This window comes from Pinus tabuliformis, chromosome X (genome assembly GCF_031772625.1).
Source record: "Pinus tabuliformis cultivar Carrire ecotype Pingquan chromosome X, CPIR1, whole genome shotgun sequence".
NCBI lineage: Eukaryota > Viridiplantae > Streptophyta > Pinopsida > Pinales > Pinaceae > Pinus > Pinus tabuliformis.
The window spans coordinates 1,111,040,687-1,111,053,174 of record NC_142308.1 but is presented as its reverse complement, the minus strand read 5'-3'; positions in this window follow the sequence as shown (position 1 = coordinate 1,111,053,174).

Sequence of the window (12,488 nt, the reverse complement as noted above, 5' to 3'; positions counted from 1 at the left end):
TTCAAGTTCTCTTCCCAATTTTTCTGCAGTCATTGCTAACCAGTACCTTTTTATTTTTGTCAATCTTGAGGAGGATAACATATGCTTGTTCTATAATTTTCCCTTTGGGCAAACCCGTCTCTATATTTTAACGAGCTTAGCGACAGTGAAACTCGTTCTTGTCTGTATGGACAAGTTTGTCACTCGGTTTTAACGAGTTTAACGACAAAGATAACTCGGTCCTTTTCAATTTTAGAGAGTCTGAAAAGGGACGTAAAGGAAACTTCAATAATCCTTTTTCATCATGTAATCCCTTAAGTCCGAAAAAGTATAAAATAATACGAAAGGGATGAATTTTTGGTAATTTTAACGAGCTGAACAAGACAAGCGCTCGATCTTTTTGTGTAATAATCCCTCAGGTCCAAAAAGATTAAAATCTAGAAGAGGGATAGCACTTCCAGTAACTTTAACGAGCTGGAGAGGCCAATCGCTTGGCAATCTTTTCATATTCTACGAGTCAGGTGAAAAGAGCTTAAAGGAGACTCATTTTTTAGGAACGAGTGATAATTTCAAGTAGCAACTAATTCCAGGTATGATCCGGATTTAAACAGGAACGCAACAAATTACAGAGATAACCATATACACAAAGATGCAGCGGAAATAATACTTCATTTCATTAATGGAAAATACTGAAATATGCTTACAACCAGAAATGGAAATAAACCAGCTAGGGCGATGGTAGCTTATCTCTGAGAAGAGATGTGATGGCTACATGCCTCTGAACTGTGTTACAATGAAGGTTGAAGGACTATTTATTGTTGAGAAACAATGGAAAACCCTTAACATTCCAAAACCTAACCCTAGGAGATGAAACACCAAACTGTGGGCCCCGTTTGGGGTAAATTGGTACATCAACTTCCCGGGGTCGTAACTTTGGCATATGATCTCCGTTTGACGCGTACAATAGCTCATTAGAAAGATCTATCCGAGCACTATCATTGTTGGAATAGGCAACATCGGTCCATGCCATGGACCCATGTTTCCCCCAGATCCCCAAAAAACGTCGGTTAGGGCTTCAAAACGGCTCTGGAAGTTCAGGACCCAAAAAACTGCTAAAAATAGTAAGTTGTGCTACAATTAAGGAAACTGAAAATGCTGAGAAAGACAATGGTGGGGGTCCAGGTGGACTTGGCAGGTGGCCACCAATATCCACCTGGATCATTCCTCCCCCCTTAGGAAGCAATGGTCCCCATTGCGTTGAGCTCCTTCATGAGATGAGGAAACTTCTGCTGAACTTGTTCCCTGGTGAGCCACTTGCCCTGCTGAAGGAGTTGGCCTGCTTTGACAACTCGATACAGTTGGATATTTTGTTGGCGAGTGTTCTTGATCTGTGTGTCCATGATCTGATCAGTTGCAGCTTGTTCCATGCAATCTGGATTTAATTCTGTGGGTTTGAGCTGTTCTGCAATGTCGGATGTGTCTAGCAATGGTGGAAAGTATGGCCGAAGGCGGTCCACATTGAACACTGGGTGCAGACCAAGGAATGGGGGAATTCTGAGCTCAAATGCATTGTCTCCCATAGCCTTAGTAATGGTGTAAGGACCATATCGGAGTGGTCTCAATTTCTGATAGGCTCCAGTAAGGCGTTCCTTTTGCAAATGCAACCTGACTTTGTCGCCCACCTGAAACTTGTGTGGCACCCGGTGTTGATCATGTCGCTGCTTGTAATGGCATTTGATTTCTCAAGAATGTCATGGACCTGCTGGCAAATATGCTAGATGCGCTCAATGAAGCTGGTGGCCTTATCTGTTTCGGACTGGACATGAGCTGAATTCATGTGAGTAGCTGCAAGTGGCATGGCCACATCAATGGGGCATAATGGCTGGAATCCCAAACCCACCTGAAAAGGGCTATGGCCAGTGGAGCTGTGAAGAGCTCGGTTGTAGCTGTGCTGAACATAGGGGAGGCTCTCGTCCCATGTGCGTGGATGCTTTGAGTTATACATGCGCAGAATGTGCACAATTATCCTGTTGACAACCTCTTTCTGGCCATCAGTTTGAGGATGGAAGGCTGTGGACTTCATGAGTTTGCTGTCCAGCATTGAGCAGAGACTGGACCAAAATGTGCTGAGAAACCGACTGTCCCGATCTGAGATGATAGACTATGGGATCCCAAAGTGCACCCACACTCGTTCAAAGAAGAGTTTAGCAGTGGCTTCTACTGTGATATTCTTCTTGCAGGCCACCATAATGGCCATCTTCGAGAACCTGTTGACGACCACAAAAACACAGTCATTTCCATGCTTAGTGGAAGGAAGGCCTGACATGAAATCCATGGAGATGGATTCCCAAGGTCGACTAGGGGCAAGGCAACGGGGTATAGAGGCCTTGCTTCTTAATGGTCGGTTTGGCAATGGCACAGGCAGTACATGATCGGATGTACTTCCCAACATCCTGTCGAAGATTCAGCCAATAGGAATAATTTTGCAGTACTGCCACTGTTTTCTCGACCCCGAAATGCCCAGCAGCCTGACTGTAGTGTGCTTCCCAAATCATCTTGGCACGCTCGCTTGAAGGAACACAAAGGTGACTGAGGTGGCATAATAGGGCATCCTGGAGGTGAAAATCTGCAACATGCCGACCCTCCAAGAGTGTCTGGTATGTGTGGCCGAATTTTGGGTCTCTTTTGTAGAGAAGTGGCCAATCAGAAGTCTCGTGCCCACAAGAGTTGAGCACGGTGGTTAGCGCCATGATCGATGGCCGACTGAGGCAATCTGCAACATTATTGGTGCTGCCCTTTTTATACTTGATATTCAAGTGAAACTGTTGCAGGTATGTAGACGACTTCTGATGGCGATCATTCTGCAATTTCCCTTGGGTTTGTATGAACTGTAGAGGTCGGTGGTCTGTGTGGATGACCGTTTCCTTCCCCAAAATGTAATGCTTCCATTGTCGGCAGGCCTGTACAATGGAATACATCTCTTTATCATAAGTGGGGTACTTCCGAACTCTGTCTGAAAGTGTTTCACTGTGATATGCCACTGGATGTCCATGTTGAGTAAGGACTGCCCCAATAGCATAGTCAGAGGCATCTGTCTCGACCTCAAATGGTTGTTGTAAATCTGGTAACACGAGCACTGGTGCCGTGCAGAGGCGATCCTTCAACTCCCTGAAGGCCTTCTGTTGAGATTCAGACCAAAAGAATTTTTCTTTCGCCCCGCCCTTGGTGACTTGACTCAAGGGCCAAGAAATATGAGAAAACCCCAACACAAACCTGCGGTAGAAGTTGGCAAGACCTAGAAAGCTGCGGAGCTCTGTTAGAGTGGTTGGAGAGGGCCAATCCCAAATGACATGGATCTTGGCTGGATCGACATGCACCCCCTGTTCATCAATGATGTATCCCAGATACTGAACCTGGGTCATGCCAAAAGTGAATTTCTCCAAATTGGCACATAGCTTGTGTTGTCGCAGTGTTTGGAGAACCTGTCAGATGTGGTGGAGGTGCTCTTCCCAACTCTGGCTGAAGATCAGAATGTCATCCAAGTATACTACTACAAAGGAGTTGGTGAATGGCCGCAAGATGTCATCCATTAGCCTCATAAAGGTTGCAGGAGCATTCGTCAATCCGAAAGGCATGACCAACCATTTGAAGAGGCCCTCCTTGGATTTGAAGGCAGTCTTCCACACATCGGAGGGTTTGATTGGTACCTGGTGATATCCTGACTTCAAATCGATCTTGCTGAAATATTTCACCCCCTTTAGTTGGTCTAGGAGGTCATCAATCCGCGGGGTCAGGTACCTATTACGGACAGTGATCTTGTTCAACGCCCGATAGTCAATACAGCGTCGCCACATCCCATCCTTCTTCTGTACCAGCACGATCGGGCTCCCACGGGGCGATGAACTCGGACAGATGTGACCTTTCTGTAGGAGCTCCTGAATCTGCCTCTTGATTTCATTGTTCTCCAGAACGGAGCGCCGATAAATTGGTCCATTGGGTAGCGACGCACCTGGGGTCAGATCGATGGAGTGCTTGACTTGACAGTGTAGAGGAACCCCTACCGAGGAGGTGAAGATGTCCTCGTACTCCTCCACAACCTTGTCCATCTGTAGTTGTCGTGCAGAGGGACCCCATTTGGAGGCCGCGGCCACTGTCTTCTTCTTTCCTTGAGGGCGTATCATCAGGAAAACAAATTTCCTGGTTTTGGAAATGATCTTACTGCATTGTCTTGCAGTAATCAAAGAGATGGCGGCAGGTGGTGCTACCTCTGGTATCCTGAATAACTTATTTCCCAATGTAATAGTAACAACACGGGGCCTTGATTCATACACAGCATGTCACTTCCACAAGTATGGTTGTCCTAGTAATACATCACAAACTTCAAGGGGAGCAATGTCACACAATACCTCATCCATGAAGGGCTTGATGTTGTATGGAAGGCGACACTACTGGCTCACGCGAAGGTCTCGTCCTTGGTGAAGCCACCCAATGGTGTATGGTTGTGGATGTGTTGTGGTCGGTAAGCCCAACTGCTTCACGACCTCTGCCGAAATGAGGTTCTTTTGACTCCCGCTATCAACAATGAACTGTATCGGGGAGCCCTTTACCCACATCTGGGAGTGGAAGAGACGCTCCTCCTCCTCTGGATCTTCGGGTTCATTTTTCTGGATCTTTGCGGTAGAAACAGTGGCGCTGGGATCCGCTTCAATGATCTGCTTCCCTTTTTCATACCCCTTATCGGGTTCTGACTCAGAGTCAGAACATGCATCTGATTCTAAAACCTTTAGCTCAGCCACCAGTGACTGCTTGGCCCGACACTCACTTGTGTTGTGAGTGGAGCTCTTATGGAACTCGCACCATTTTCCAGTGTCCTTTCTCGGCTTCGTGGCGCTGTTCTTTGCTTGCAGCTTCGGCTGGTTGTCTTGGGTTGTCCCGCCTTGGCTTTGTCCTTTGTTCTGTGGTTTAGGGGCACCTTTCCCCTACTTCGGATTCGCAGATCCAAAGTCTCGCTTCTTTTGTTTAAACTTCTGCTCAACCTTGACGGCATATCGGTATGCTGCGCTGAGCGAGGGGATGTTTAGAAATTGTATTTCTTCCTGGATGTACTTGTGCTGGCAGCCACGGTATTTGAGTATCAAATGTTGCTCCGAATCGTTGATACCCAACTTTGTGCGAAGGGTATGGAAAAGATTGGTGAACTCTGGCACGTCTTGGTCCCTTCCCTGCCGCAGCGTGGTCCACTTTATGTATTCATCCTCATAGCTTCCGACAGGGTAGTACTGCTCCTTGATGGCATCCCGGAACGAATCCCAGGTGGGTGCGGCTGAAAATAGTGAGCCAGTACTTTCATCCTTCTGCTCGCAGTAGGTTTCCCACCAGTCCTTGACGTGGGGGGCTGCTTTGAGAAGAGCAAAATCAATCTTTTCCCGACTCGAAAATTCATGAATAGAAAAATAACCCTCTAGCAGATTTAACCATTTATCTACGGCATCTGCGTCTATCTGACCCTCGAATATGGGGATTTCAAAATTAACTTGTACCTTAAAGGGTGTGGCGTTTCCAGAGTAGCTGTTGGAAGCCGATGCGTTGCTTCTGGGTAGCCACTGAAGGATCTGGGCAAAGCTGTCCATCATCGCGTTCCGTTGTCGCTCGAGGGCTTCTTCGAGCAAGATTTTGATGGGATCTCCTGCCCCCTCGTCTTTCTTCTCGTCCACCATGGGAGGCCGTCGGGATTTGCGAGGGTGGTCTTGCAAAGGTTCAACCAGTTCAAGCCCTAACTCCTTATATTCCGACCTTGTTGGGGACATGCAAAGAAAAACAAAGAAAAAGCAGACCGCTCTGATACCACTGATCTAGATTTAAACAGGAACGCAACAAATTACAGAGATAACCATATACACAAAGATGCAGCGGAAATAATACTTCATTTCATTAATGGAAAATACTGAAATATGCTTACAACCAGAAATGGAAATAAACCAGCTAGGGCGATGGTAGCTTATCTCTGAGAAGAGATGTGATGGCTACATGCCCCTGAACTGTGTTACAATGAGGCTCGAAGGCCTATTTATTGTTGAGAAACAATGGAAAACCCTTAACATTCCAAAACCTAACCCTAGGAGATGAAACGCCAAACTGTGGGCCCCGTTTGGGGTAAATTGGTACATCAACTTCCCGGGGTCGTAACTTTGGCATATGATCTTCGTTTGACGCGTACAATAGCTCATTAGAAAGATCTATCCGAGCACTATCATTGTTGGAACGGACCCATGTTGCCTCCGGATTCCCCAAAAAACGTCGTTTAGGGCCTCAAAACGGCTCTGGAAATTCAGGACCCGAAAAACTGCTAAAAATAGTAAGTTGTGCTACAATTAAGGAAACTGAAAATGCTGAGAAAGACAATGGTGGGGGTCCAGGTGGACTTGGCAGGTGGCCACCAATATCCACCTGGATCAAGGTAAGGCTTGGAATTTTCCAATCACGGCAGTGTCACAAGGATGGCTAACAGGATCACTCTTCGCAGTTGTTCCTCAAAAGGGGTAAACAATCAAATGGAGGTGAATGATCGGCTAAAACAGAGTGGAGGTGATGAAGAGAACACGGCCAAGGCTCAAAAGCTAATGATAATGCATTCACAATGGTTATTTACCAGGAATTGGTTCATTTTTGAATGAGCTTAAACTCTGGGGGAACGTTTGCTCACTGCTTATGTTTAATTTTTAACGAGCTTGAACTCCACATAAAAACTGCTCGTGCTAGTCATATAATAAGGATATCTCATCTAAGATGCCATTTTTTGTGGAGCTTGTACCTTTCAAAGCTTTGCCCCGGCGCCTCTCGCATGCAAGCTAGGAACGACCAACTACGCCCCTCTACTGAACTACCAAGATCACTACCAAGGTTAGGTAGGAAACTTTTTCCTTTACTTTGTCGGTGCCATGGTGGCCCTTGCGAAGATGAATGGTCAATTTGACCACTCACCTGACCTAGGTGGTTGAAGTCAGCGGAATCATAGAGTTAACGTTAGTTGGTCATTTCTCGCTTGCTCACAAGAGGTTTGCATGCCCCCAGGTATAGCAAAACATTTCCAGGTTACCATATAGAAGTTCTTGCTTTCGCAAGATAATTTCCATCCACACCGCAGATAGAAACACTTCCTGGCTTAGTCCATCTGGACCAGGGTGGTTCTAAATCCCAACCTCCTAACCTCGATGAAGGAATCTTATTCCAATTTAATCCCATTTTCCTAAATGGACGGGTGTGTCAGACTAGTCATATATCCTCCACGGAAACCTACCCTATACCCAAGGTTTTCCTACCGAAACAGACCAAGGTGCATGCCCCCTGGGTTTCAGTCATGTCCTCCCAAATCACTCACGCTCATCAGGTGGATGGACTGGAGATTGATGAGAAATTCCTTGCGTGAAAAGACCATTTAGGGATGGTATTTGACTATTTGCTATGTGTGAGCCGGGAAACGACAGCTGATCTATGAGCTTGACCACTATGCCTTCATGCGGAAAACACATTACTCTAAAGAGTGAGGAGACAATGGCTCCCATGCAATAATTATAGTCACGCCCAAGGAGTAGATTATAATCTAGAGGTCCTTGGACTACCATTACATTCATGTGAATGGTTTTCCTTCTCAATGTTATAGGCACATTGGGAAGGATCCCTAATGGTCGACTGGTTCCTTTGTCAAAGCCTGTCAGATTTCTCATCTCAGGAAGAAGCGATGGCGAACCAAGCGCTTTCCAAGTAGTTGAGGAAAGGATAATCACAGAAGCCCCTTCATCTACGATGGTACCGGCCATGACCATTCTGTATATTTTTGTAATGATTCAGAATGGTACACTAGCCAGTAAACAAGGTTTGCTTAGTAGGTTCGAATCGAAGGAAACAACTAGGTTTCTTGGAGGTGGGACCGAATAGACAACCGGATATGACTCTGGCGAACTTCCTTCCTGCAGTAAAGGAACGGGTAGACTTCCCTCATGTTCATCGGAGTCTGTGTTTACGAAAGAATTTGGACGGTGTCGTTCTCATTCTCTTCGGTGATTGTGTCATCTGAAGATGGACATTCCAAAGACAAGACTGGGTTGACTTCCGCCTCAACCTTTTTACTTTCATCCGGTATGGGTTCAGTGGGTTTATCTTCAACGACAGATGCTTCGATCGAACACAATGGCGTGTCAGTCAGATTTTCAACCAGTGATGGACTTGGCAAGAGTTTCTTATATCCAAGAGGAAGCTCTAACGGTGAAACCGGATGGTCATCCAAAACTCTTTTAGCTTCGACAGGAAGGGACAATGGTGGAGGGCATGATTGCCTTCACACAGTCTACAAGGAAATTTACATTTTCCTTTTTTTCCAGGTGCTTCCCTTTCACTATTTGATGGTGTACTTTCAACATGGTCCTCAGAGGTTCATGACACTGGGTTGTGCAAACGAGGAGACCAGTCCCTTAAGATCCGATGGATGCGGGGACAATCTCGGTGGTAGTGGTCTCCTTTGCAAATGACACATGGCGATTTAGGCCTGGACGGTGCAGTGTGTGGATTTTCGCTAGACGATGCATGGTTGTCCCTTTTCGTCTTTGGCTCCTTCTTCTTCTCTTTCTTCTTCTTCTCCTTCTTCTTCTTAGTTACTTGGTTTTGGGCCTTACCAGCTTTATCAAGCGAAGAGGAAGGAGGAGAGGGAGAATCAAATGAAATAGAAGGTTGGGGGGTAACTTTAGTACAATCTAGTTGCTGACTTGATTGTTCAAGAATTACGGTGTTCTGAACAAAGGAGGTCGAGAAGAACCATATTGGAAAACCAATTGTCAATCCTGGAAGTGACAATGTGGCCATATGAGGTGCACCAACATCTCCCCAAGAGGAGAAAGGACTAGGATTTCCTTCAAGGGGAATTCCTTGTTTGGTGGACTCCATTTTCCTCAACCTAAGACCAACGTGGGAATGGTGATATTATTCCGACTAAAATAAATTTTATATGCTTTGACACAACTTGTTTTTTCAATTTTTAAGAGTCAAGAAAAAACAAAAGATGACTCTAGTCGTCTTCGATTTTTAATGAGCCTGAAGTGACAAGTGCTCAGATGGACCTTTTCTTTTAAGGAGTCTAAAAAGGAACAAAAGAGACTACTCTAGAAATCTAGACAGAGGGATTACCAAACCAATCACAAAACTGCAGAATATTTTTCACAGTATGGCAATCAATCTTCCCGAATGTTGTGTTCAGTGCATTGTGATCGATAGGGTGGCAGACACGGCTTCCTATGGATAAAGGATATAGCCTATTGTGGTCTCCCAGTATATACTCGATGGTATGTGGGAGCATAAGTCCATACTAGAACTTGTCATCTCAAAGATGAGGAATCACCCAACCAATAGTGAAAGCGACAGTTACCAGGCTTTACGACGCTGGAATACATCTCTAGCCTAGACTTCTAGATGTTGTGTGTTAGGTTCCAAAGCGTTTTTAGGTTCATTAAATTTATTTTACAGTTGATCTTTATTAAGAAATTTTCCTTTCAAGTTCGCCGCGTGATGTAGATGTACAATTCATAAAATGCAATCTAAGATGATAAACAATCGTTTAATCTTCTTTTTGCAATGAAAATCCTAGCTACTAAAGAAAGAGAGATGGCATTCTTTCAACATAGAGCAGAGAGCACATACTAGATGCACTGTCCTAAATCAAACCAACAAGTAGTCTAAATGCAAATGCACATGCATGTATTTTTTTCAGCTTTCTTAATGTGTGAATGACAAGAAGAATGCTAAGTACAAATCTAAATTATTTTCCAAAGTGACAATACTAACAAATTTCTCTTCAAAAATGAAAGGAAGATAATGATGACACTTTACTATTTTGAATTGAAAACTGCTTTCGACACTTGAAAAACTACTAATTCAAATCAAATACAAGAGTAACTGTAGAATCAACCATCAAGAACAATATAATTCCTTTCTTTGTCTGAAAACGACACTTGTGACACTTTCAAATCAAAAGACGATAGTTCGACTATGCTACTACTTTGTAAAATAGAACTGAAAATGGCAGAAAATACATAAAAACATTCACAGTTCTTTGCACAATGGAGGCAGAATGATGGAAAGGAAGGGGGTTTCCACAGTGGTATACTCATCACAGATATAAAAACTCCAGAATAGAGCTGAAAAGAATGAAGAAAAACCAAAACCTGGAGGAAAAATTAGCCTTTTCTGATCATCGCACCTGTAACACAGGGAAACAGGGATGCATCCCTCCTACTTCACATGGGAAGTGCCATGCATCCGGATTCCCTTGAAGAGAGGGTGCGATGGTACCAGGACGAGACTTTACTTGGCTCTTGGTCACAGTTTGCAGCTTAGTTCAGGGATTTAGGCCGAGCAAATGATGTACAATAAATAGAAATCACAGGGGCTGATCTAATGAGGTTACTAGAGCCACCACTAGGGCAACTAGAAATTTTGCAAACCAATTGTTCAATTTATAAACAATACTCGGAGATAAACTGAAGTAGCATTGATCTACTTTTCACTTGCATTGCAAATACAGTTTGAAGGCTAGCTGGCTTGACTTCAGGCTCCATCTGTAAATTTATAAAACAAACAAATATAGACAAACAAACAATCTATTCGCTCCCCAGCGGAGTCATCATTTTGTTATTGGGAAATCTAGTGTCCACTCGGATCTGTTGGTCCCACTAAGACTGGTAGCTATCTTAGAAACAAACAAACTAAAACCACTTTTGTTTTCCTTTATGAGAAGTAGATAAGAGTGGAATGAAGGACACCAACCTCAGTCTTGCGCTTGGTTCCTTGCTTGATTCCTCTCCTTTCTGATAGATCCTTTCCACCTCTCCTTTGTCTACCCAGCTTCAAAGAGCACCTGTGGGATCAAAGCAGCATAATACTATTGAAGAACAGAGATCTACAATCATAAACAATATAGGACCAGATGTATATTGACCACACAAATGCATATATCATCAAACATACCAGAATGTGGAGGAAAACTTGAATAGCTTTATTAATAATCAAGAATAGCAAAGAGGATTACAACCAATTGATCTGACCCAGCGTCATCCTCCAGCATGAAATCCCTTCTTTCACCTCATGAAAAGTTTAGATCACCCAACACCATGATATTCCAAAAAGAAACCAACAACACTTCCTTACAAGATACAAAATTCCAACCTCTGGATCTCTGAGATGAGGGATCCATATATAGATGATTGCAGGGGGGTGAGTTAGCTTCTAAGATTCTGATTAGTGTCCTCTCTCTGATAGTTCTTGATTCCACTTGGAGATTGATGATCTCTTACTCATCCCTGGGCGAATTTATAGACGCAAGTGTCACAGGAGAAGTTTTTGGAAGACTCCATGATCATCCACCTCACAAATTGACTCTGCCATTTGTCCACTCTCGCCCATTGCACCCCTTAGAAGGGCTTTTCAGTATGCATTTCACCTCCCGTGTGCATTAGGTGGGACGCATCACACTTTGACCATGGAGCAGGTGAGATGGTCCAGTTTTGACTAGTTCTGAGCAGTTTTTCATGGAGAACTTCTAGGAGATGATGTAATCAGCTGACCTTGTTCTTTTAGGGTATGGAACAACACTTTTAGGGACTTAAGAGCCCTTGGTTTATGGACATGTTTGATTGGGGTTGCAATGCCCAAAAATGTCTATAACAATCACCCCATTGTACAAAATGCTATTGAACAAGATCCACCTTGCATGTCCTAGGAAGCGATGCAAACATTGCTTAACATTGCAGTCTGGTATGCCTCACCCGGTGGCACCTTCATCGAGATGTTTTACGCAGATAAGCCTTTGCATGAGCTATCGATGTTTTCCATGGAGAAGTTGGTCATGCAAGAGGTTGCATACCACATCTCCATAGAGTTATCAGTAGGACTGCACAGGAGGGAGAAGACACAATGGCTTACTCTTCCTTTGCAGATTGGGTTGTACGAGATCCGTACCTTGAAAGATACGAATGTTGAGGCCGAGGACTTGAATAATTTTGGGTTTGGCACTAAGAGTTTCAATCTGTATGACCCCCACTGCATATGTAAGAACCACTACGAAAAGGTGTATTACCCATGGATCTAGGGGACATGTCATTAGCCAGAGGAAGATCCTTGGAGGTATTTCTATAACTCCCCTAGGCTCAATGAACCGGTCAGAATGGGTATAGAATGGAAATTAGCACTTTAGACAATAGCACCATCGAAAGAAATAACAAAAGTAGCAGTGAGTAGAAAATCAGTGCAAGGCAAAGGCAAGAGGAAGATTGACAAGAGCGTAGAGGCTAAGAAAAGCTACAAGTTCAGAGAAGATCCTCTTGTTGAGAGAGTATCTTTGGAGGTAGATACAAAAAAGTGATAGAGTGAAAGGAGAGTAGAACAGAGGAAGAGAGATAAGAAAAGGTTGGAAGATACACAGAGGAAGTTGCAGGAAACATAAAAGAAGTTGAAAGCAGAGCAAG